Source organism: Oryctolagus cuniculus, chromosome 1 (assembly GCF_051225735.1).
Source record: "Oryctolagus cuniculus isolate XC-2025 breed Fujian yellow rabbit chromosome 1, ASM5122573v1, whole genome shotgun sequence".
NCBI lineage: Eukaryota > Metazoa > Chordata > Mammalia > Lagomorpha > Leporidae > Oryctolagus > Oryctolagus cuniculus.
The window spans coordinates 8,446,061-8,472,674 of record NC_142867.1 but is presented as its reverse complement, the minus strand read 5'-3'; the positions used below and the strand labels follow the sequence as shown (position 1 = coordinate 8,472,674).

The 26,614-nt window shown below is 43.9% G+C and overlaps 2 pseudogenes; both read right to left on the bottom strand.

Moving 5' to 3' along the window:
* Positions 1–6,685: 6,685 nt before the first annotated feature.
* LOC149128272 (small ribosomal subunit protein uS10 pseudogene) lies at positions 6,686–7,358 on the bottom strand (annotated as a pseudogene).
* A 17,093-nt stretch (positions 7,359–24,451) lies between these two features.
* LOC100338349 (ornithine decarboxylase antizyme 2 pseudogene) lies at positions 24,452–25,098 on the bottom strand (annotated as a pseudogene).
* Between the last annotated feature and the right edge of the window lie 1,516 nt (positions 25,099–26,614).

The window sequence follows — 26,614 nt, the reverse complement described above, 5'->3', positions numbered from 1 at the left end:
AAAGAAAAGGATATTGATAAAGTAACTGATGAATAATTGAAAAGAATAATGAAAGGAAACTCAATAAAGGGATGGCATTGTGGCACAGATTAAGCCACTGTCTGTAACATCAGCAACTCATATGAGTGCCAAGTGTGAGTCCATGATGCTCCACTTCTAATGCAGCTCCTTGCTAATGTGTCTGGGAAAGTAGCAGAAGATGGCCCAATGCTTGAGTCCCTGCACCCATGTGGGAGATCTGGATGAAGTTCCTGGCTTCCACCTGGCCCAGCCCTGTCCATTGCTGCTATTTGGGAAGAGAATCAGAGGATGGACGATCTCTCTCTCTCTCTCCCTCCCTCCCCATCCTCCCTGTCTCTCTGTAACTCTTTCAAATAAATAATTTTTTAAACTTTTATTTAGTAAATATAAATTTCCAAAGTACAGTTTATGGATTACAATGGCTTTCCCCCCAATAACTTCCCTCCCACTCGCACCCCTACCATCTCCCACTCCCTCTCCCATTCCATTTACATCAAGATTCATTTTCAATTATCTTTATATACCGAAGATCAATTTAGTATATATTAAGTAAAGATTTCATCAGTTTGCACCCACACAGAAACACAAAGTGTAAAATACTGTTTCAGTACTAGTTATAGCATTACTTCACATTGGACAACACATTAAGGACAGATCCCACATAAGAAGTAAGTACACAGTGACTCCCGTTGTTGACTTAATAATTTGACACTCTTGTTTATGGGGTCAGTAATCTCCCTAGGCTCTAGTCATGAGTTGCCAAGGCTATGGAAGCCTTTTGAGTTCGCCGACTTTGATCTTATTCTGACAGGGTCATAGTCAAAGTGGAAGTTCTCTCCTCCTTTCAGAGAAAGGTACCTCCTTCTTTGATGGCCTCGTTCTTTCCACTGGGATCTCACTTGCAGAGATATTTCATTTAGGTCTTCTTTTTTTTTTTTTTTCCAGAGTGTCTTTGCTTTCCATGCCTAAAATACTCTCATGGGCTCCTCAGCCAGATCCGAATGCCTTAAGGGCTGATTCTGAGGCCAGAGTGCTGTTTAGGACATCTGTTATTCTATGAGTCTGCTGTGTATCCCGCTTCCCATGTTGGATTGTTCTCTCCCTTTTTATTCTATCAGTTAGTGTTAGCAGACACTAGTCTTGTTTGTGTGATCCCTTTGACTCTTAGACCTATCAGTGTGATCAACTGTGAACTGAAATTGATCACTTGGACTAGTGAGAATTCATTGGTACATGCCACCTTGACAGCTAACTGAGCACCAAAAGGGAAACCTGTTGAAGTGAAATGGACACTATGAGAAACAGTGACTTGATCAGCCCTTGTCCTGACTGTTGATGTACAAATTATTCTTAGGTGTTTAAATTTTAACTGAAAAGTGATCCCTGTTAAATATAAGAGTGGGAATAAGAGGGGGAGGAGATGTACAATTTGGGACATGCTCCATCGGATTTACCCCAAATAGTCGAGTTAGAAACGTGCCAGGGGATTCCAATACAATAAATATTTTTTAAAAGAAAATCAATGAGCTTCAAGAGAATACAAACGGACATTCAGAAAATAGGAAAAGACTCTTGATCTGATTGAGAAGTTCAGTTAAAAAAAAGATAATTAAAAAAAGGGAGTCTTGGAAATGATGAGCTCATTAAATCAAATGAAAAATACATTGAAGACCTCACCAATAGACTAGATCAAGCAGAAGGAAGAATAGCTGAAGTTGAAGATCAGTGTTTTAAAATATATCAGCAAGAAAACAAAGATCACCTGTGAGACTTTTGGAATACCACTAAATGAACCAATATTAGAATTTTGGGGTCTTTGAAGGTGAAGAAAAAGGGAAAGGTGTAGAAAACATATTCAATGAATTAATAGTTGCAAACTTCAATCTTGGGAAAGACGTGGATATCCAGAAGAAGTGCATAGGGCCCCAAATAGACCTGAGTAGAAAATATCTTCATTGTGGCATATTATATTCAAATTCCCAAAAGTATGATATGAAGAATTCTAAAAACTGCAAGAAAAAGTACCAATCACATTTAAGAGAATGCCTCCATTATAGCAGCAGCATATTTCTCAGCAGAATGGGTGATATATTCCAAGTTCTGAAAGAAAGAACCACCAACTATGAATACTACGCTCAGCAAAGATATCCTTCAGAGATGAAAGGCAAATACTTTCTTTTTTTAAAAAATATTTATTTATTTATTTGAAAGTCAGAGTTACACAGAGAGAGGAGAGGTAGGGAGGGAGGGAGAGAGAGAGAGAGAGAGAGAGAGAGAGAGAAAGAGAGAGAGAGGGGGAGAGAGAGAGAGAGAGAAAGAGAGAGAGAGAGAGATATCTTCCATTTGATGGTTCACAATGGCCGGAGCTGTGCCGATCCGAAGCCAGGAGCCAGGAGCTTCCTCTGGGTCTCCCACGAGGGTGCAGGGGCCCAAAGACTTGGGCCATCTTCTACTGCTTTCCCAGGCCATAGCAGAGAGCTGGCTCCACAAATGCTTTCTAAGACAAGTAAAAATTGAGCGAGTTCATCACCACCATACTGGCCTTACAAAAAATATTTAAGGCAGTCCTATATCCAGAAGCAAAAGAAAGAATTATTATGATGAAAACATATGAAAGTATAAAACTTGCTAGAAGAAAGCAGAAGCACAAAAGAGAAATGGAAAAGAATATAACTTTGTCAATACAGTAAGCCACCAGGCTGCAAAGACAACCAAGAAGGGAAAAATAGAAGGAATGAAACTCAAAGAATGCAAAAGAAGTTTAACAAAATGACAGGAGAAATCTTTACTAATCAATATTGACCTTGAGGGGTGGTGCTGTGGTGTAGTAGGTAAAGCTGCTGCCTGCAGCGCCGGCATCCCATATGGGCACTGGTTCGAGTCCTGGCTGTTCCATCCAGTTCTCTGCTATTGACTGGGAAAGCAGTGGAAGATGGCCCAAATCCTTGGGCCCCTGTACCTGCTTGGGAGACCCAGAAGAAGCTCCTGGCTCCTGGCTTCAGATCAGCTCAGTTTCAGCTATTGTGGTCATTTGGGGAGTGGACCAGTGGATGGAAGACCTCTCTCTCTGCCTCTGCCTCTCTGTAACTCTTCCTTTCAAATAAATAAATAATCTTTCTAAATTGATCTTGAATGTAGATGAATAAATCCCTCAATTAAAAGATATAGACTGGCTAAACAGATAAAAAATGAGACTCAATGGTATTCTGCCAATATTAAACTCTTCACCAATACAGACAATGCTCAGACTGACATTGAATATGGAAAAAAAGAATATACAATAACAAATTAAAAGTGAGTGGGAGTGTTATATCAGAAAAAATAGACTTAAAAACTGTAAGAAGGGACAAAGTCACTATACAGTGATCAAAGGATCAATTCAATAAGATATAACTATTGCAATTTCATATGTATCTAGTGCTGGAGCACCCAGTTTTGCAAAACAAACCTTGTTACACTTAAAGGAAGAGGTGAGATCCAATACAATAATAGTGAGGGACTTCAACACCTCACTTCATCAATAGACAAATCATTCAGACAAGAAAAAAGCAACCAAGAAACACCAAACTATAGTACAGACCAAGTGGAATTAATGGACATTTATAGAACATTCTATCACTAGTTGCAGCACTCATCAGCACACGGCAGATTCTCTAGAATAGAGCATATACTTGGCCACAAAGCAGTCTCAGTAAGTTAGAAAAGTTGAAGTCATATCGTGAATATTTTCTGACTACAATGGAATAAAACTAAAAATCAACACTAACGAAACTTCAGAAACTACCAAAGACCAGGAGAATGAACAACATGCTATTTAATGAACAACGGATTGTTGAAGAAATCAAGAGAAATTAAAAAATTTCTCAGGGCCTGTCCTGTGGCACAGCAAGTTAATGACCTGGCCTAAAGTGCTGGCATCCCATATGGGCACCGGTTTGAGACCCGGCTGCCCCACTTCCAATCCAGCTCTGTTATGGCCTGGGCCATTGCAGAGTGAACCATTGGATGAAAGACCTATCAGTCTCTCTGTCTCTCTGTCTGTCTGTCTGTCTCTCTCTCTGCCTCTCCTTTCTCTGTGCAACTCTGACTTTCAAATAAATAAATCAATCTAATCAATCTTTAAAAAAATAAAAAAATTTCTCAAGGAACGAAAATGGAAACACAACATAGAAAAATTTATGGGACACAGCTGAAACAATACTAGAGGGAACTTCATAGAAGTAAGCATTTACATAAAAAATGAAAGATTTCAAATAATCAACTTGACAATGCATCTCAAGGGCTTAGAAAGTCAAGAAGAAACCAAACCCCACAGAAGGAGAAGGAAATGAATAGCAAAAATCAGAGTAGAAATAAAGGAAATAGACAGTAAAAAGACCCTAAAAAGTCCATGAAATAAAGTTGTTTTTTGGAAAGATAAACCAAACTAACAAGGCTTTAGTTAATAACCAAGAAAAAAGAGAAGATCAAACAAGATTAGAGATAACAAGGAAAGCATTACAGGAGATACCACAGAACTACAAAGAGCATCAGGGACTATCATGAAGAGCTAGCTATTAGCCAACAAGTTAGAAAACCTAGAAGGAATGGATAAATTACTAGATGCATATAACCTACCAAAATTGAACCATGAGGGCATAGAAAACCTTAACAGACCACGAACAAGTGACGGGTTTGGATAAGAAATACTCTCAATAAAGAAAACCCCGGGACTGTCGCTCCCCCTCTTCGTGGAGGAACGACACAGGACCCTGCGCTGTTCTTTCGTCTGCTCGGCCCTCCCCGGGTTTGCTGCTGGTTCTTCCCGGGTTGGCTACCATCCCTTCCACCTCCGTGGAAGGGCGGTTCCCCCTGCCACATTCCCCACTTCCGCGGGGGAGTGGCACACCGCCGGCCGGCTCTCTCAGGGGCTGCACAGGTGTTCCTTCAGATAGATGTTCCTCTTAGATGTTCCCAGTGCATGTTGTCTCTCTCCTCCTTTATAGTCCTCTTCCACCAATCCCAACTCTGCTACCCACACGCCGAGTACGCTGCTCTCCTGCAATCAGGAGCAGGTCCTGCTGTTTATTGGTTGAACTGGAGGCAGCTGTGTAGAAGCTGTTTACTCCTCTCACAGTGCCATATTGTGGGAGAGCAGATGCATAGAATAAGTCTTAATTCCAGTAACTTAGTCTAGTCCGAGTTGCTCCCAGTTGCTCCCCACACGGGACCAAATGGCTTCACTGTTGAATTCTACCAAACTGTTAAAAAGAACTAACATGCAGTGAATTTCAAACTCTTCCAGAATAGAAATAGAGGAAATTCTCCCAAATTCATTGTGTAGGGTCAGCATTATCCTGAGATCAAAATCAACCAATGACACAACCGAGATGGAAACTATACATCAGCATCTCTGTTGAACCTAGATGCAAAAATCCTCAACAAAATATTGGCAAGGCTAACCCAACAGCACATGAAAAATTGTGGCCAAGTCGGATTTATCCCAGAGATGGTTCAACATGTGCAAATAAATAGACACAATGAGGGCACAGAAAATAGAATTAAATGATAAATTTATTTTGATGTAAGATGTTTTTGAAATTCATGGGTAGGAGGTGTTGTCAAAATGTTCATGAAAAATTCATATTATGAAAAAGCTATGCATAGATTTCGATTTTTTTGTGCAAACATAAACTTTTTTTACACACTTGTTCTTAGCCAAAAGGCTGAGAAGCGATACTTTTTTTAACTTCTATTTTCCACAAATGTTTAAAAGTATCCTTGTACACTGACAAGGAGATTACAAAAATAGAAAGTTTGAGAGATAAATCTGCATCATTAGCATAGATATAAATGTTATAAACAAAATGCCAGATAAATAAAAAAAGATAATCAAAGTGTATTTTAAAATACTACAGTGCTTTAACATTTAAAAGTTAGTCAAAATAATTCTTTACATCAAAGGAGAAAAGGAAAAGTCATTTTATTGTCGTGTGGGATGCAAAAGATATGCATTTGATAAAATTAAACTCATGATTTTAAAAAAGGCTTCAGGGGCTGGCGCCGTGGCGCAGTAGGTTAATCCTTTGCATGTGGCGCTGGCATCCCCTATGGGCACCAGTTCTAATCCCAGCTGCTCCTCTTCCAATCCAGTTCTCTGCTGTGGCATAGGAAAGCAGTAGAAGATGGCCCAAGTACTTGGGCCCCTGCACCCGCATGGGAGACCAGGAAGAAGCACCTGGCTCCTGGGCTTCGGATCAGCACAGTTCTGGCCGTTGTGGCCATTTTGGGGGGTGAACCATCGGAAGGAAGACCTTTCTCTCTGTCTCTTTCTCTCACTATCTGTAACTCTACCTCTCAAATAAATAAACAAAATCTTTAAATAAAAAAGGCTTCTACCAACTAGAAAGAGAATTAGAATTGATGAATCTGAGAAAGAATTCCATAAAACACCTGTAGTAAACATTATAATGAACGGTGAATTGGAGAAAGCTTCCCTACTGAGTTGAGGGCCTGGACATGGAATGTGCGGAATCACTATTTTCATTCAACATTGAACTTGGGGTCCTAGCCACTATAGTTCAAATTAAGTAATAAGAAATAAAATGCATAAAGACTGGAATACAAGAAATAGAATTTTCATTTTTTTAAAACAGCTGGTAGTCAACTTATTAAAACGGTTGGCTTATGCATTCGCAATGGTGATGTCAGCTTCTACTCCCAGCTCAGTGCTAATGGAAGTGATTCGCTTAACAATCTCGGGACTGTGCAAGCCAATGTGCTGCTTATGGGTTCTCTGTCTTAGAACCTTCACCACAAGGGGTTTTTCTGGTCCTGATTCACAGTGTCTTTTTTATTTTTTTTAAAGATTTATTTATTTATATTTGAAAGACAGAGTTACACACAGAAAGAAGGAGAAGCAGAGAGAGAGAGAGAGAGAGAGAGAAAGAGAGAGAGAGGTCTTCTATCCACTGGCCACAACGGCTGGAGCTGCACCAATCTGAAGCCAGGAGCCAGGAGTTTCTTCCGGGTTTCCCACACAGGTGCAGGGGCTCAAGGACTTGAGCCATCTTCTACTTCTTTCCCAGGCCATAGCAGAGAACTGGATTGCAAGTGGAGCAGCCAGGATTCGAACCAGTGCCCATATGGGATACTGGCACTGCAGGCAGCTGCTTTACCTGATATACCACAGTGCCAGCCTGATTCACAGTGTCTTGGCAGGCATCCCAACTGGTTCATCCCTTCATATTCAAATTCTTTTACTTTGCTCCTCTGATCAAGTCAGCACACACCTTCTCCAGGGATTTGACGTTGTGACTGGTCAGGGAGATCCTGAATCTGGGAATGGCCACCTCTGGTTCCAGTGTTTTTTTTTTTTTTTTTTTTTTTTTTTTTAAGATTTTATTTATTTATTTGAGAGGTAGAGTTACAGACAATGAGAGGGAGAGGGAGAGAGAAAGGTCTTCCTTCCATTAGTTCACTCTCCAGATGGCTGCAATGGCCGGAGCTGTGCTGAGCCGAAGCCAGGTGCTTTTTCCCGGTTTCTCCTGCGGGTGCAGGGGCCCAAGGACTTGGGCCATCTTCTACTGCTTTCCCAGGCCATAGCAGAGAGATAGATTGGAAGAGGAGCAGCTGGGACTAGAACTGGTGGCCACAGGGGATGCCAGCATCGCAGGCGGAGGCTTAACCTACTGCACCATGGCACCAGCCTCTCCAGTGTCTTTAATAGCCGTAGCTGCCTAAGGCCTGCTGAAAACACTATGAAAGCATTTCAGGCATGGAAAGCCAAGATGTAGTGGCAAAAACGGTTCTGCATGAAGGATCTCTGTGAGTGAGATCCCAGTGGAAAGAAGAGGCCATCAAAAAAGGAGGTACTTTCCTTCGAAGAGAGGAGAGAACTTTCACTTTGCATATGGCCCTGTCTAAAAACCGATGGAGTTTGTGAACTCAAAAGGCTTCCATAGCCTTGGCAGCTCATGACAAGAGCCTCAGGTGATCACTGACGTCATAAATAACAGTGTCAGTTGTTAAATCAACAACAGGAGTCACTGTGCACTTGCTCCCCAAGATGGACCTCTGATAATGAGTTGTACTATGAGAATTAACGGTAAAACTTGTCTTCAAATTGTACTTTGTACTTTGTGTGTCTGTGTGGGTGCAATTAGTTGAAATTTCTCCTTAGTAAAGAGTTGGTCTTCTGTATAAAAAGATAATTAAAAATGAATCTTAATGGAAAATAGGATGGGAGAGGGAGTGGGAGGTGGGATGGGAGCGGGGGTGGGAGGGTGGGAATGGGAGGAAGAAACACTATATCCCTAAAAGCTGTACATATGAAAATTTGTATTCATTAAATAAAAATCTTCAAAAAAAAAAAAAAAGCCGTGGTTGTGGCACGGTTTCCCGACCAGCTCACGCCTCAGTGAGAGCCATCAGCGGTGAGTCAGGAGCTGTAGCTGGCCAAAACACGCATTGCACCATGGGCTAATGCGTCTTCCTGTCTCAGAAAAAAAAAATGTTCACGTTTTTAGGCTCCTGAGAGTCCAAAAATAAATCAGACTATTTAAATTAATAAGTCAAGTTAGCAATCTTGCTGGATACAAGCAATTAAAAAGTTGTCCTTTTACATAAAAGCATCATGATTTCCTCTCCTGGAATACGAGTGGGTTGTGTTTGAGTCACTCAGTAGGAGACACTGGAAGTCATGCTGTCATTTCTGAGGGTAGGTAAGAATTGTCAACATGGGGGCTGGTGCTGTGGTACAGTAGGCTAAGCCTCTGCCTGCGGTGCCAGCATCCTATATGGACCAGCTTCGAGTCCTGGTTGCTCCTCTTCTGATCCAGCTCTTTGCTTATGGCCTGGGAAAGCAGTGGAGGATGGCCCAAGTGCTTGGGCTCCTGCACACACATGAGAGATCAGGAGGAAGCTCCTGGCTTCGGATTGGCCCAGCTCTGGCCATAGTCACCGTTTGAGGAGTGAACGAGCAGATGGAAGACCTTTCTCTCTGTCTCTCCTTCTTTGTCTGTAGCTTTGCCCCTCAAATAAATAAATAAAAATCTTGAAAAAAAAAAAAGAGGGGTTGATGCTGTGGCACAGTGGGTTAAAGCCCTGGCCTGAAGTGCAAGCATCCCGTATGGGCACTGGTTCTAGTCCCAGATGCTCCTCTTCTGATCCAACTCTCTGCTATGGCCTAGGAAAGCAGTGGAAGATGGCCCAAGTCCTTGGGCCCCTGCACCCGTGTGGGAGACTGGAAAGAAGCTCCTGGCTCCTGCCTTCAGATTGGCATGGCTCTGACCATTGTGGCCATCTGGGGAGTGAACCAGTGGATGGAAGACCTCTCTCTCTCTGTCTCTACCTCTCTCTTTAACTCTGTCTTTCAAATAAATAAAATAAATCTTAAAAAAAAAAAATCGTCAATGCAACTTTTGCTTTGTTTCCTCGGATAGTTACCATCTAGTCTGTGAACTATCCAATCCCAAGTAGCAGGTTTTTTTTTTTTTTAATTTATTTGACAGGTAGAGTTATAGACAGTGAGAGGGAGAGAGAGAGACAGAGAGAAAGGTCTCCCTTCCGTTGGTTCACTCCCCAAATGGCTGCAACGGCTGGCACTGCGCTGATCTGAAGCCAGGAGCCAGGTGCTTCTTTCTGGTCTCCCATGCGGGTGCAGGGCCCAAGCAGCTGGGCCATCCTCCACTGCCCTCCTGGGCCACAGCAGAGAGCTGAACTGGAAGACGGGTAACCGGGACTAGAACTGGTGTCCATATGGGATGCCAGTGCCGCAGGCAGAGGATTAACCAAGTGAGCCACGGCACCAGCCCCCTCAAGTAGCAGGTTTTGAACAAAGACATCTGCAGGTAATTCCAGCCTCCAAACAATGAGTCACCCTCAAATTTGAAGTCTTTCTGAGGCCCCAGAAACCCTGGAGTAGAGATAAGTCATCTGCATTGCCCCCGTCCCAGTTAGTGACCCAAGGAACTTGGGGTCATGACACAAGGTTTGTTTTATGTCTCGCAGTGTTGGGATGGTTTGCTGGACTGCATGGTAACAAGACGAAGACAATGAGCAGATTCTGAGCCCGTGAAAGACAGATAACAGAACAAGGATGCCCGTAAAGGGCAGGTGATTGGGGAGACGACTTCAAACCCAGGGCTTGGGGATGGGGTGGGGGGCAGTAAACACATGAAAAGGTACTTGGTCTTGCCCTGTACTGAGAGAAAAGCGAATCAATCAGCTCATAGCCCACAACAAGGCCTGCGGAGAAGCACCTAGAAATGGCCTTCTTCCTTGGCCTGGTTCTTCCCAGTGCCCCAGACCCCAGACAGCCAGCAGTGCTGGATGTGACTCTCCCAGGAAATGAAGCAGAAGTTGACAATTCTTACCAACCTTCAGAAGCTACATAGAATCACTTCTAATGTATTGCAAGGAGAGAAAGTAATCTCTAGGTTTTAAAAATATATGCCTACATACAGATATATATTATAATTAGAAACCCATGAACTTCTCAACCATAGTAGAGTTGCTTGGGGCTGAGATACTGAAGATAAGACTTTGGTTTAATGCTATTTTTTTATTTAAGGTTTTATTTATTTGTTTGAGAGAGAGAGAGAGAGAGAGAGAGTTCTTCCTTCCACTAATTCACTTCCCAGATGGCTGCAATAGCTGGGGCTAGGCTAGCCAAAGCAACGAGTCAGGAGCTTCATCCGGGTCTTCCATGTGGGTGGCAGGGGCCCAAACACTTGGGCCATCTTTCACTGTTTTTCCTAAGCCATTAGCAGGGAGCTAGATTGGTAGTGGAGCAGCCAGGGCACAAACCGGTTGACCATATGGGATGCGGGTGTTGCAGGCAGTGGCTTAACCCACTGTGCCACAACACCAGGCCCCTTAAAAATATTTCTACTTGAGATGCAAAGAAACAGAAGAAAGTGCAGAGAGAGAGAGAGAGAGAGAACGTCACCTGTTGGTTCACTCCCCAAGTGCCCATAAGAGCTAGTGGGGGTGAAGGTGGGTGCCAAGAACTCAGTCTAGTTCTCTGAGGCAAGTGGCAGGGACACAATCCCTCGAGCCATTATCTACTGCTTCCCAGGTGTGAATCAGCAGGAATCTGGGAGAGGAGCCAGGACTGTCACCCAGGCACTCAGCTGTGGGTCGTGGGTGTCCCAAGCGGTGTCTCAACTGCTGTGCCAAGTGCCCACTTGGGACCTCCAGGTTTTGTGTGGATCTTGGGGACAAAGGTAGAACAGGGAACTGGACAGCCCTAGTGGTGAGAGAATATAGTGACTTAGACGCACATATGGGAGCGGTGGATGTGGGGAGGAACGGTTGGATCTTAGACCCTTGAAGGCAGAGCTAACATGATTTCCAGAGAGATGCGGTGTAAGGTGTGAGAGAAAGTGAAAATTCAAGGATGGCACACATGTTTTTGCTTTAAGCAACTTGTGTGGAGCTTCCCTTATAGACACGAGCATGAGTAGAAGTAGAAGTAGGTATTGGAGTTTTGGGGTTGGCATTAGACATTCAATTTAAAACAGCAATTTAGGTCGATACTAAAATGTACACATAAAAAAGATTTATTCATTTATTTTGAAAGTCAGAGATAGAGATAGATAGAGAGAGATCTTCCATCCGCTGGTTCATTTCCCAGGTGGCTACAATGGCCAGCGCTGGGCCAGGCCAAAGCCAGGAGATAGAAGCCACATGGGTGGCAGAGACCCAAACACTTGGGCCACCTCTAGCTGCTTTTCCGAGGTCATTAGCAGCGAGCTGGATTAGAAGTGGAGCAGCCAGAACACGAACTGGTGCCCATATGGGATGCCAGTGTTGCCAGCAGTGGCTTTACCTGCTATGCCACAATGCTGGTCCCTAAAGTGTACATTTTAATTGGTCTTTGGTTGTACACATCTGGAGGTTAGAAATTGACTCAGAATATGCATATAAATTTTGAAGTCTTCAATGGAGAAATTCTTAAAATCATGAGAAAATCAGATTAAGAAGAAAGTTCGTCATTGTGAAGTACATGGTAATACACAACCAGGTTGTTGTGCTCTTTATAATTCTTTTTTTTTTAAATTTTAATTTAATTTTTTTTTGACAGGCAGAGTGGACAGTGAGAGAGAGAGACAGAGAGAAAGGTCTTCCTTTTGCCGTTGGTTCACCCTCCAATGGCCGCTGTGGCTGGCGCGCTGCAGCCGGCGCACCGCGCTGATCCGATGGCAGGAGCCAGGAGCCAGGTGCTTCTCCTGGTCTCCCATGGAGTGCAGGGCCCAATGACTTGGGCCATCCTCCACTGCACTCCCTGGCCACAGCAGAGGGCTGGCCTGGAAGAGGGGCAACCGGGACAGAATCCGGCGCCCCGACCGGGACTAGAACCCGGTGTGCCGGCGCCGCTAGGCGGAGGATTAGCCTAGTGAGCCGCGGCGCCGGCCCTCTTTATAATTCTTTTTGCCTAAAATGCTCTTCCCCCATTTTTTTTTTGTCAGGTGAAGCTACATTCATCCTTCAACACTAAGTTTGCTTGTGCAACTTTGCTTGTGCCATCTTCCTAGATAGCACTAAATGTTTTCTTTTCAGTCTTCCATGGCACATGGAACTTCCCCGTATAGTTGTGAAACCCACATGACTACTGTTTCTCTCTTCCTGATGAGGGGAGGCTTAAGAACTTGTTGTACCCTTTGCTTTGTCTCTCAATAGTTTACTGAGATAGTTTATATCAACCTGGGGCATTAAGCTGTCACATCAGCCAAGTCATTCACTTACCACACCTTCCTTGGCGTGCCTTGTCTTCATGTTCTCCAGTTTCTAAAGACTTAAAGTCATTTGGGTCAGCAGTAAGATTGGCAATGAAGCAGACCTTCTGTTGTTCCATGGGCCAGTTACTTTCTTTAATGTTTTTCAGGGTTGGACCTGGGGTCCTGGGCTGGGAATAGCACAATATTTCTATTTTTCTGGTTGGGCTCCTGCTAGGTCTGGCCAAAAGGGAGCTATAGGGAGTTCTGTCTGCCTCCTGTGTGCTTTCCCCTGTCCGCTGAGGTTCTGTGAATGGTACCCTAGTTGGATCTTTTTTTTTTTTTTTTGACAGGCAGAGTGGACAGTGAGAGAGAGAGACAGAGAGAAAGGTCTTCCTTTGCCGTTGGTTTACCCTCCAATGGTCGCCACGGCTGGCACACTGCGGCCGGCGCACCGTGCTGATCTGATGGCAGGAGCCAGGTACTTCTCCTGGTCTCCCATGAGGTGCAGGGCCCAAGCACTTGGGCCATCCTCCACTGCACTCCCCGGCCACAGCAGAGAGCTGGCCTGGAAGAGGGGCAACCAGGACAGAATCCGGCACCCTGACCAGGACTAGAACCCGGTGTGCCGGCGCCGCAAGGTGGAGGATTAGCCTAGTGAGCCGCAGCGCCGGCTCCCTAGTTGTATCTTTTTACACAATAGCTGTCATTGTGTCTTAACCTCATGTTTGGAGATTTTCCAACACTTTCAGAACCAGTTTCATGGTCCACTGCTCTCTGTGCTCCAGAGCTACCAGCACGTCGGGGCACCAGGTGTCAGTGACACCACTCTCTGAGGTCAGGTTCTAGGCCCCTAGCACCCTTCTTCATGCCCAGAGGCATCATCACTCACCAGGAACAGTCTCCTGGGGTCTTTATCCTAAGTTTCCAGTTTCCATTTATTACAGAGTTTTCCATTTGTATTCTCAGCCCTTGGGAGGTGGCAGCAGCTCCTTAAAGTTGTTTTTTTCCCTCTTTTTAACTTTCCAATTGCTTATTAATAACCGTTTACTTAGTACTTCTCTGGTCAACCCATAGGAATAGTTTCTGTCTCTCTGATTAGAACCTGAACAAGTATCAGAGATTTACACTGAAAACTGTACCTTCTTTGGTTTTAACTCAGTGGTTTTTATAGATTTCAAAATTAGAATAAAGTCCATCTAGGCAACTAATTGATCTTCCCCCTGAATGGAAAAGCCTGATGTTTTTCACATTTGTTTCTTTCTCTTTTTCTTAAATTTAGTCTTTTTTTTAAAGATTTATTTGAAAGTCAGAGTTACACAGAGAGAGGAGAGGCAGAGAGAGGGAGGTCTTCCATCTGATGGCTCACTCCCAAATTGGCTGCAATGGCAAGAGCTGTGCCGATCTGAAGCCAGGAGCCAGGAGCTTCTTCCGGATCTCCCATGTGGGTGCAGGGGCCCAAGGACTTGGGCCATCTTCTACCACTTTCCCAGGCCATAGCAGAGAGCTGGATAGGAAGTGGAGCTGCTGGGACTCAAACTGGTGCCCATATGGGATGCCAGCGCTTCAGACCAGGGTGTTAACCCACTGTGCCACAGTGCTGGCCCCTTAAATTTAGTTTTTATAGTATACATTTAAGGTGCACAACTTGATGCTTTGAGACTCATAAACACAGTGAAAGGACATATCAAGCAAATTAATACATCCATCACTTTCCGTAGTTACCTTTTTTTTTTTTGTGGCGAGAGCACCTAAAACCTATACTTTTAGTAGATTTTCAGTATTAAACACAATATTATTAACTACAGTCCTCATGCTAACTATTGGATCGCTAGACTTATTCATCCTACGTAACTGAAATTTTGTCTCCTTAGACCCACTTCACCCCGTTCCCACCCCCTCCTTGTCCCTTGTAACTACCTGTCTGAATTCTGATATATATATATATACATATATATATACACACACACACAATCACATATGCATACACACACATATATATATATACACTCAGATATACACACACATTAAAAAACATTCACATACACACAGATATACACACACTCACATACACACACATATATACATACATTCACATATACACACACATATACACACTCACATACACATTCATATACACATATATGTACACACATATATACACACACTCACAAATATACACACACATATATACACACATTCAGATATACACACACTCACATACACACATACACACATATATATACATACATTCACATATACACACATATACACACTCACATACAAACACATTCATATACACATACATATATACACACACTCACAAATATACACACACATATATACACACATTCAGATATACACACACTCACACATAAACACACTCATACACACATATGCATATGTACATAAATTCACATATACATACATATATACACTCACATACACACATATATGTATACATACACTCACATTTACACACATATACACACTCACATATAAGCACATACACATATATACACACACACTCAGATATATACACACTCACTTACACATATATATACATACATTCACATATACACATGTATACACACTCATACACACTCACATATACACACACATATATACACACATTCAGATATACACACACTCACATATAATGACACATACACACACATATATACATAAATTCACATACACACATATATACATACTCACACACACATATATACATACACTCACATTTACACACATATACACACTCACATATGTACACACACACTCAGATATATACACACTGACATACAAACACTCACATATACACACACATACACACATATGAATTTGACTTTTAAAAAGATTCTACTTGCAAATAGCTTATGTTATGAAAATATCCAAGGTAGTTGAATTTTAGAGGGTTGTAAGATTACAAATCATTTTATAATGTCAAAAGATCCATAGAAAATATTCATAATAGTTAAGATTGTCTGACCTTTCAATTAGTCATATCAAAGTCTAAGCATGAACATGAAAACTAGCTCATGACTAACCTATTTGAAAAAAAATAAAGATCATGGTCACACATCAAAAAAGCCTAAATTACATACACTCCCATTCTGCATGTTGTCTTTTTACTCTGTTGACTTGTTCCTGTGCTGTGCAGAAGATTTTTTAGTTTGATATAGTTCTTCACGCCCAAAGGTACATTTATTTTTGCTTTAATTGCCTGAGCTTATTTTTTTAAGATTTATTTTTATTTTATTTATTTGAAAGACAGAGTTACAGAGAGAGGCAGAGAGAGAGAGAGAGAGAGAGAGAGAGAGAGAGAGAGAGAAGTCTTCCATTCTTCTGGCACACCCCCTAAATGACTGCAATGGCCAGAGCTGAGCTGATCCGAAGTCAGGAGCCAGGAGCTTCTTTCCAGTCTCCCACATGCAGGGGCCCAAGGACTCGGGCCATCTTCCACTGCTTTCCCAGGCCATAGCAGAGAGCTGGATCAGAAGAGAAGCAGCCTGGACTCGAACTGGTGCCCACATGGGATGCTGGTGCTGCAGGCTGGGGCTTTAACTGGCTGTGCCACAGTACTGGCACACTGAGATTTTCTTTTGATACCCAAAAAATCATTGCCAAGGAAATATCAAGAAAGCTTCCCCTTATATTCTCTTCCAGGGTTTTTACAATTTCAGGTCATATGTTTATGCCTTTAATTTGTATTATGTTGGGGGCAAGATAAGTATCTGGTTTAATTCTTTTGCACGTGGATATACAATTTTCCCAGCACCAATTATTCAAGAGACTGTCGTTTCCTAATTGTGTTTTCTTGGCAACCTTGTCTAAATTAGTTTACTGTATACAGTCAGGTTTGTTTCTGTGTTCCCTGTCCTATGTCATTGTTCTACTTATCTGTTTTTATAGTTTTTATGTCTTTAGCTTTGTAATATAGTTTGAAATCAGAGAAGAGGATGTTTCTACCTTTTTCTTTCTTAAGATTGTCTTGACTATTTGAGGTCTTCCATTAACTTTTTTTTGTATTTCTGTGAAAAATGTCATTGAAATTTTGATAGAGATTGCATTTGACTTATATATTGTTTTGGGTTGTATGGATGTTTTAATGATACTGGTTCTTCAATCAATGAACATGATCTTTCCATTTAGTTTTATTTTCTTCAATTTATTTTCAAGCATGCTGTATAATTTTTGGTGCACAGTTTTTTTTACTGTTTTAGTGAAATTTGTCCCAAAGTATTTTAATATTTTGATGCTATCAATGATATCATAAAAGGAAATAAGGAAAAATAGGCACGTTTATGGTAACCCTACATTTAACTCTTTTTTTAATTTTTTTTATCTTTTATTTAATGAATATAAATTTCCAAAGTACGACTCATGTGTTACAGTGGCTTCCCCCCCATAACGTCCCTCCCACCCACAACCCTCCCCTTTCCCACTCCCTCTCCCCTTCCATTCACATCAAGATTCATTTTCGATTATCTTAATATACAGAAGATCAGCTTAGTATACCTTAAGTAAGTATTTCAACAGTTTGCTCCCACACAGAAACATAAAGTGAAAAATAATAGATGATTTTTTTTAAATGATGATGAAATCAGATCAGACCTATTGTCATGTTTAATCCCAGTGAGAGTCAAGTTGGGAATTGATAATTTCTTTCTTTCTTTTTTCTTTTTTTTTTTTTTTTACAGAAGATCAGTTTAGTGTACATTAAGTAAAGATTTCAGTCGTTTGCACCCCCATAGAAACACAAAGTGAAATATACTGTTTGAGTACTCGTTATAGCATTAAGCCTCAGTGTACAGCACGTTAAGGACAGAGATCCTACATGAGGAGTAAGTGCACAGTGACTCCTGTTGTTGACTTTACAAATTGACACTCCTGTTTATGGCATCAGTAATCTCCCTATGCACCAGTTATGAGTTTCCAAGGCTATGGAAGCCCCTTGAGTTCTCCGACTCTTATCTTGTTTAGACACGGTCATAGTCAAAGTGGAGGTTCTCTCCTCCCTTCAGAGAAAGGCACCTCCTTCTTTGAAGACCTGTTCTTTCCACTGGGATCTCACTCACAGAGATGTTTTTGCCAGAGTGTCTTGGCTTTCCATGCCTGAAATACTCTCATGGGCTTTTCAGCCAGATCCGAGTGCCTTTAGGGCTGATTCTGAGGCCAGAGTGCTATTTCGGACATCCGCCATTCTATGAGTCTGCTGAGTATCTCACTTCCCATGTTGGATCACTCTCCCCTTTATTTATTCTATCGGTTGGTGTTAGCAGATACTAGACTTGTTTATGTGCTCCCTTTGACTCTTAGTCCTTTCATTATGATCAATTGTGAACTGAAATTGATCACTTGGAATAGTGAGATGGCATTGGCACATGCCACCTTGATTGTCGCTCCCCGTCTTCGTGGAGGAACGACACAGGACCCTGCGCTGTTCTTTCGTCTGCTCGGCCCTCCCCGGGTTTGCTGCTGGTTCTTCCCGGGTTGGCTACTATCCCTTCCACCTCCGTGGAAGGGCAGTTCCCCCTGGCCACATTCCCCACTTCCGCAGGGGAGCGGCACACCGCCGGCCGGCTCTCTGGGGGGCTGCACAGGTGTTCCTTCAGATGTTCCCCCTAGATGTTCCTGGTGCATGCCGTCTCTCTCCTCCTTTATAGTCCTCCTCCGCCAATCCTAACTCGGCTGCCCACACGCCGAGTACGCTGCTCTCCAATCAGGAGCAGGTCCTACAGTTTATTGGTTGAACTGGAGGCAGCTGTGCGGAAGCTGTTTACTTCTCTCCCAGCGCCATATTGTGGGAGAGCAGATGCATAGAGTAAGTCTTAATTCGAGTAACTTAGTCTAGTCCGAATTGCTCCCCACAGATCCCCCTTTCTTTTTATTTTTGGCGTTGATACGCGCCTGTCTTCGGTGTCCCGCGGCACACACTCTGCTCTACTTGCTAGAGTTGCCACAGGCTCTTACAAGTCCTATCAATCAGGAAAACCGAATCCGGGTCCTCTCTTCGCCATGTTGTGAGGAGGTTTTTAGGCGCTGATGCGTGCCTGTGTTCGGTGCCCTGCAGCGCATGCTCTGCTCTGCCTGCAGGGGACTTACAAGACCTATCAGGCAAACCGAATCCAAGCCTTCTCATTGCCTTATTGTGGGGGAGACTTATTAGTGTTGGTTCGTGCCTATCTTCGGTGACCTGCAGCTCATACTCTGGTCGAGCTGCTTGCTGGCGCTTACCGCCTTAATCAGGCAGACCGAATCCAAGCCTTCTAATTGTTGCATTGTGGGGAAGCCTTACTGATGTTAATTCGTGCCTGTCTTCGGTGACCTGCGGCGCATAAGCTGCTAGCCGCCGCAGGTGCTCATCGCCTCACTTATCGGGCAGACCGAATCCAAGCTTTCTAATTGCCATGTTGTGGGGAGGCCTTTCTATTTCTCTATTTCTCTATGTCCGGGCATTCCTATTTCTCCCATTCTACTTCCATCTTCCAGCATTCCTATTTCTCTCACTTTACTTCTAAACTTCTGTTTCTCTTATCCCTGCGGCTTCCCGGCGGCCGCCCCGAGACTGCTTCTCGGCGGCTTCCCGGCTCTGAGCCTCTTCAGCCCGCGCTTCTCCGATCTGCGCGGCTTCCCGGCTTTGCGCGGCTTCCCGGCGCCTCGCCCCGCGGCAGCTTCACGGCTCTGCGCGGCTTCCCGGCGCCTCGCCCCGCCGGCAGGTTCCCGGCTCTGCGCGCACGCTCCTCGGTCTCCACGCACTTCGCGCCCGCACCACGGCCTCGCGCCAGCCCCGGCGTTCCCCATCTATTCACGCCCCGTGCTCTCTCTGCACGCGGCGGCTTCCGCGAATGTTTCCGCCACCACCGGCATTCAGTCCAAGTTCCCCGGACTAACCTGGCGAATCCTGGCGGCCCACGTCTCTGCCTCTGGTTCCAGATCTTCGCCTCTTGCTCCCCGGGGTGACTTGAAGAATTCCAAGATGGCTTGGCCTGCGCTCGCGGCTTCATCCTCCCTAACATTTTTCTCTACCCGGTGTGTTTCCCTAAGTTTTCTTCCAACAATATTCCTCTCATTTCTCCTGGCTTCTCCCCACAGTCCGTATCCGAGTCCAAGCCTCCTCCAGGTTTCACTTTCGCTTTCAATCTCCTAGCTTCCCCGCCATAGTCCGCATCCGAGTCTATGAAAGCTTTCACTTTCGCTTTCAATCCTAACTTCTTTCCCACAGTCCATATCCGAGTCTATGCCTAGGCTTTCAATAGCTTCTTCCGGCACCTAGGCTCTTTGCTAGTCTCTCTCTCCGGTATTTTCCACTTATTCCCGTTTCTTCCCTCCTAAGTTTCCTGTCTGTCCTAGGTTTCCTATCCGAGTCACGGCACCCCGTCTTCGTGGAGGAACGACACAGGACCCTGCGCTGTTCTTTCGTCTGCTCGGCCCTCCCCGGGTTTGCTGCTGGTTCTTCCCGGGTTGGCTACTATCCCTTCCACCTCCGTGGAAGGGCAGTTCCCCCTGGCCACATTCCCCACTTCCGCAGGGGAGCGGCACACCGCCGGCCGGCTCTCTGGGGGGCTGCACAGGTGTTCCTTCAGATGTTCCCCCTAGATGTTCCTGGTGCATGCCGTCTCTCTCCTCCTTTATAGTCCTCCTCCGCCAATCCTAACTCGGCTGCCCACACGCCGAGTACGCTGCTCTCCAATCAGGAGCAGGTCCTACAGTTTATTGGTTGAACTGGAGGCAGCTGTGCGGAAGCTGTTTACTTCTCTCCCAGCGCCATATTGTGGGAGAGCAGATGCATAGAGTAAGTCTTAATTCGAGTAACTTAGTCTAGTCCGAATTGCTCCCCACACTTGATGGGATTGAATTGGAATCCCCTGGTATGTTTCCAACTCTACCAATTGGGGCAAGTCAGCCCGAGCATGCCCCAAATTATACATCTCTTCCCTCTCTTATTCCCACTCTTATGTTTAACAGGGATCACATTTCAGTTAATTTTCAACACTTAAGAATAACTGTGTGATAATTACAGAATTAAACCAGTCATATTAAGTAGAACAGACAAAAAAAATACTATGAGGGATAATGTATTAAGTTGTCCATTAGCAGTCAGGGCTATGCTGATCAAGTCACCATTTCTCATAGTGTCCATTTCACTTCAGGAGGTTTCCTTTTTGGTGTTCAGTCAGTTGTCACCGATCAGGGAGAACATTACATTTAACTCTTAATTTCTTTTTAGAAATGATTTGATTCAACAAGCGCAGTTTGCAGTCTGGAGGAATCAATTTCTGTTGCTGGCAGGCACTGACATTCACAGAACAGGTCTGCAAGTCGATTTGTTAGCACAGCTAACTAGTTTTGCTGAAGAATTATCTCTGTGACTTCACTGAAAAAGTAGTTTCCTGATCTTTCCTGATCTTGCAGGGGCCTGCTAAAATGTTCTGCAGAAGTGGTGTAATAGAGACCATTGAAGAGAAAGTGGAATTAGCATCAACACTTCCATAGTGAGTACAGCATATTAATCTTTTAAAAAATATCTCCATAAAGTAATTCTGTCTGCAATTAGGGACCATCTGTTCAGCCTTGATGGCTTTTGATGAGTTCTTGGACAGAGCTGAAGGCATGGAGAGTTTCCCAGCCCTCAGATGCTTTTATTTCTTATGTCCATTGGGACAGAGAGATTACATCAGCTACAAGGAGACTTCGCTGACCAGTAGCCATCCCTGGCTGTCACTGCTGGTCCCCATCCGCAACAATGACCCTGACTGGGGAGGAGGAAGCAGAGAGGACAGACCCAAGCTGAGGCGTTTGCAACAACCCTCTAGTGAGGATTGCCTTCCAGGGGATGCTCCTAATGACCTAAGGACCTCCCAGGGGTTCCACAACCTCCCAAGTAATGCCACCCTGGGCCCAAGCCTTTGACACATGGCTTTTGGGGGATAGTCAACATCTAAACTAATATCCAGACCATAATAGTTGAATGTTGTGCAGCTAGTACTCACCCTGCTGCCAGGGCTTCTGGAGTAAACGTTTGTCCATGAACTCTGTCATTACAGCACTTGACACCTTATGGTAAAGACAGACAGTGGCTTAAATAAATCCGATTATGTGTGAAGAATGTTATTCTAGGCCACTTGTTTTCCACCTTGGCTGCATATTACAATTACCCTGGGAGATATAAAAAAGTTTCTGATGCTCAGGCCACTGCTCAACCCAACTCAGTTGGATTCTCTTGGGGAGGGAACCAGGAACCAGCATTCAAAAATGTTTCCCAGCTCCTTTCAATGTAAGACCAGGGTTAAGAAGCACTGTGCTTATGGAATCATCTTGCGTAGCCAGGGCCACAGTTAAAATGCTGCTTGTAAGAGGTTCTTAGAGAAAGTTCCTTTCTGTAATCTAAAGTTTTGATTGTTTTTGTTTGACACATGATTTTTTTCCCTAAAGATTTCCTTATTTATTTAGAAATCAGAGAGAGAGAGAGAGAGAGAGAGAGAGAGAAAGAGAGGGAGAGAGAGAGATCTTCCATCCACTTATTCACTCCCTAAATGACTGTACCAGCTAGGTCTGGGCCAGCCCAAAGCTAGGAGCCAGGAACTCTACTCTCGTCTCCCACATGAGTGGCAGGGTCCCAAGCACTTGGGCTATCTCTTGTTGCTTTCTCAGGTGCATTCGCAGGAAGCTGGATCAAAAGTGGAGCAGCCAAAACTCAAACTAGTACTCTGATACAGGATGCTATAGTTGCAATCAGTGGTTTAACCCGCTGCGCCACAACAATGGTTCTGATGCGTGACATCTTTACATGCTTATGAGGTACAATGTGATGTTTTGATTCATGTATACTCTGGGTAATGATCAATTAAAGGTAATTAGCATATCTATCACCTTAAATTTTTTTATTGTGAGTATATGCAAATCCTCTCTTCTAACTTTTAAAATAATTTTTCATTTCCTTATTTTTATTTTATTTGAAGGTCAAAGACACATACATGCACACATACAAACACACAGAGGGAAGGAGGGATAGAGGGAGATATCTTTCATTTACTGGTTCTTTCTTTAAATGTCTGTAACAACCAGGATTGGAATAGGCTGAAGTCAAGAGCCCAGAACTCAATACAGGACTCCTATGAGGGTTGCAGAGTACTATGTACTTGAGTCAGTACTTCTGCCTCCTAGGATGCCACCAAATGAGTTTTTTAAAAAAATATTTTATTTATTTGAGAGGTAGAGTTACAGACAGTGAGAGGAAGAGACAGAGAGAAAGGTCTTCCTTCTGTTGGTTCACTCCCCAGTTGGCTGCAACAGCTGGAGCTGCGCTGATCTGAAGCCAGGAGACGGGACTAGAACTGGTGCCCATATGGGATGCCAGCACTGTAGGCAAAGGATTAACCTACTGCGCCACAGGTGCTGGCCCCACCAAATGAGTTTTAAACTAGGATGAGGGGCTCGTGCTGTGGTGTAGTGGATGCTGCTGCTGCCTGCAATGCCAGCATCCCATATGGGTGCTGGTTCAGCCAGCCCAAGGTATCCAGTCCCTAATAGCATTTCTCAGGCTCTCAGTTGCTATTCTTCCTCCTCTCTGCTCTCTCTGATCTTGGGAAGGAGACCTTGGGGCCTGGGCCAAAGGAGCAAGAACTCCTGGTGATGATTTAAGAATTAGAGTTTGCTTGTGTTTTTTAAGCCTCAGGCACTCCCAAAAAACTCTAATGGTGGCCTTGAACTTCATGCCCCTATTTGAAATTCACTGATAACATTAAATGGATTAAATCAGTTTAACTATGTGCCAGAATAACACTAAGGTATAAAGAAGGAGAGATCAGACCCACTTACTCCAGGCCAGACACAAATGCACACAGAGAAGCCCAGGCAGGGTGCCAGAAAACAGAAAACAACTCAAGGTTATTGCCCAGGGAAGGAAAAACCTGTCCTCAGGATGCCTTGGCAGTTAAAAGAAGTGAAGAAAGAAAATACATAGGTCTTTTTTTTTTTTTTTTGACAGGCAGAGTGGACAGTGAGAGAGAGAGAGAGAAAGGTCTTCCTTTACCGTTGGTTCACCCCCCAGTGGCCACTGCTGCTGGCACGCTGCGGCGGGCGCACCGCGCTGATCCAAAGCCAGGAGCCAGGTGCTTCTCCTGGTCTCCCATGGGGTGCAGGGCCCAAGCACTTGGGCCATCCTCCACTGCACTCCCTGGCCACAGCAGAGAGCTGGACTGGAAGAGGAGCAACCGGGACAGAATCTGGAGCCCCGACTTGGGACTAGAACCCAGTGTGCCGGTGCCACAGGCAGAGGATTAGCCTATTGAGCCATGGCGCTGGCCTATACATAGGTCTTAAAATCCAGAAAACGAAAGTCCAACAGCAGGGAAACCTGAGCCTGACAGTGCTACCCACCAGCACTACAACCTTCCCCCTGGGCCCAGACAGCACCTCCCTGTCTAGGCGATGCGCTTCCCTAGGCTAGATACTGCACACCATTCAGCATGATTTAAAAAGCTTCTCATGCCAGTTCATACACATCTTCATTTTATATTGGTGATTACATGTGAATAATATATTTATACTGTTCTTTATGGAAAGCAATGTTAACAAGTCAACTCTAAGAACACAATAGGCAACCCTAACCCTGAGAACCCTCGGCATCTTTCTTGACAGTAAGCAGCCTTCTCTTCTGTCCCAGGGCTGTCTAACTTCCTCTCTTCCCCAACCGTGGTTTTTGGGCAAAGCGTCTTTTATGACCATTAGTCCTCACTGGACAAATTCTGGTCCTGGTGTAAACCATGAACAGCCAGTCTGGCCAAGAAGAGACAAGGGGTGACCTGAATGTACAGTCTCAAAGCCCAAGAAGCTGAAGGTCTTCAGGAGTACTGTTCTTTCTTCCTGGTCCTCCCTGAAGCAGAGGAAGACATGGTTTATTTTCACCTTCTCTGCAGCAAAGTCAAGCCGTGCTAGCAGTCCTTCCTTGCTGCCATCAACTGCTCATACATCTGGCATTTCTACAAATAGTCTCTGGTGAACAGGACTGCATCCCGGAAGACATTTGCTTTGCTGGCCTTGTACCAGCAGTGGATAATGTGAGAGTTTCCATTGTTCACAGGGAGGTCCTGGGTCGTAGTGAGCTTCTCGTCCTTTAGTAGAGCTCAGAGAGAAAGATTCCTGCATCCCCTCACTTACTGAGGATATTCAACAGTAGGTGGCAGCTATCAGGGCAACACAAAGGCCCTGGAACAATGTGCCTACAGCACTGGAGCTGGGGACAGTTAGTCAAAGGCAAAATACTACAGTCCTTGGTGTTTATTGTGTTGGAGTGTATTTCCTCGATGTCTAATTTGTTCAAGCTTTTTACATATTTTATTGAATGCTTTTTTGCATCTGTTGATATGATCATTTGATTTTACCCTTCAGTCTGTTCATGTGAGTCATTATGTTTGTTGATTTGTGTATATTGAACCATCTCTGCATACCTAGAATAAATTCCACTTTATCAAGGTGATAGGCTCTTGGATTCCTTGTGCTAGTATTTTGTTAAGTATTTTAGCAACTATATGCATCAGGAATTTTGTCAAAAGTTTTATTTTTTCTTTTGTTGTATCCATGTCTGCTCTGGTTTGGAGACCAAGACCTCATAGAATGAGTTCTGAGCTTTTTTTTTTTTTCTTTTCTTTTCTTTTTTTTTTTTTTTTAACTTTTATTTAGTAGATGTAAATTTCCAAAGTACAGTTTGTGGATTACAATGGCTTCCCCTCCCATAACTTCCCTCCCACCTGCAACCCTCCCATCTCCCGCTCCCTCTCCCATTCCATTCACATCAAGATTCATTTTCAATTATCTTTATATACAGAAGATCAATTTAGTATATATTAAGTAAAGATTTCATCAGTTTGCCCCCACACAGCACACAAAGTGCCAAATACTGTTTGAGTACTAGTAATATCATTAATTCACATTGAACTACACATTAAGGACAGAGATCCGACATGGGAGTTCTGAGCTTTTTTTTTTTTGGAGTAGTTTGAGAAGATTGATATTAGTTCTTCCTTGAGTTTGATAGGATTAATCAATGAAGTTATCTGGTCCTGGGCTTTCCTTGCTGAGAAACATTTTATTGATGATTTTTTTTTTTTTTACAGGCAGAGTGGACAGTGAGAGACAGAGACAGAGAGAAAGGTCTTCCTTTGCCGTTAGTTCACCCTCCAATGGCCACCACGCTGATCCGATGGCAGGAGCCAGGTGCTTCTCCTGGTCTCCCATGGGGTGTGGGGCCCAAGCACTTGGGCCATCCTCCACTGCACTCCCAGGCCACAGCAGAGAGCTGGCCTGGAAGAGGGGCAACCGGGACAGAATCTGGTGCCCCGACCGGGACTAGAACCTGGTGTGCCGGCGCCGCAAGGCAGAGGATTAGCCCAGTGAGCCGCGGCGCCAGCCGATGATTCTATCTTATTACTCATTATTGACCTGTTAAGGTTACTATGTCTCTGTGATTCAATTTTGGTAAGTTATAATATGTATCCAGAAGTTTATCCATTTCTTCTAGGCTTTCCAGTTTATTAACATCTAGTTGTTCATAATGGTGCCTAATGATTCTTTGTATTTCTGCAGCATAAGTTTTTATCTTCCCTTTCACCTCTGATTTTATTGATTTGAATATTCGATTTTATTAGCCTATCTAAAAATTATTGATTTTATTTTTCTTATCACAGAGCCAATTCTCCATTTCATTAGTGTTGAGGTGGATTCGTTCTGAGAGAAGCATGGTGGGGGCAAGAGGCACGGAGTCACCACACAGACCCCAGGAGTCGGGTGAAAGCAGACCACAGGTGAGCAGCCCGCAGACTCATTTATTTCAGTTGGTACAGCAGCTTAAATAGCCAAGGCAGCCAATCCAGTCAAGGAGCGGTTTATGC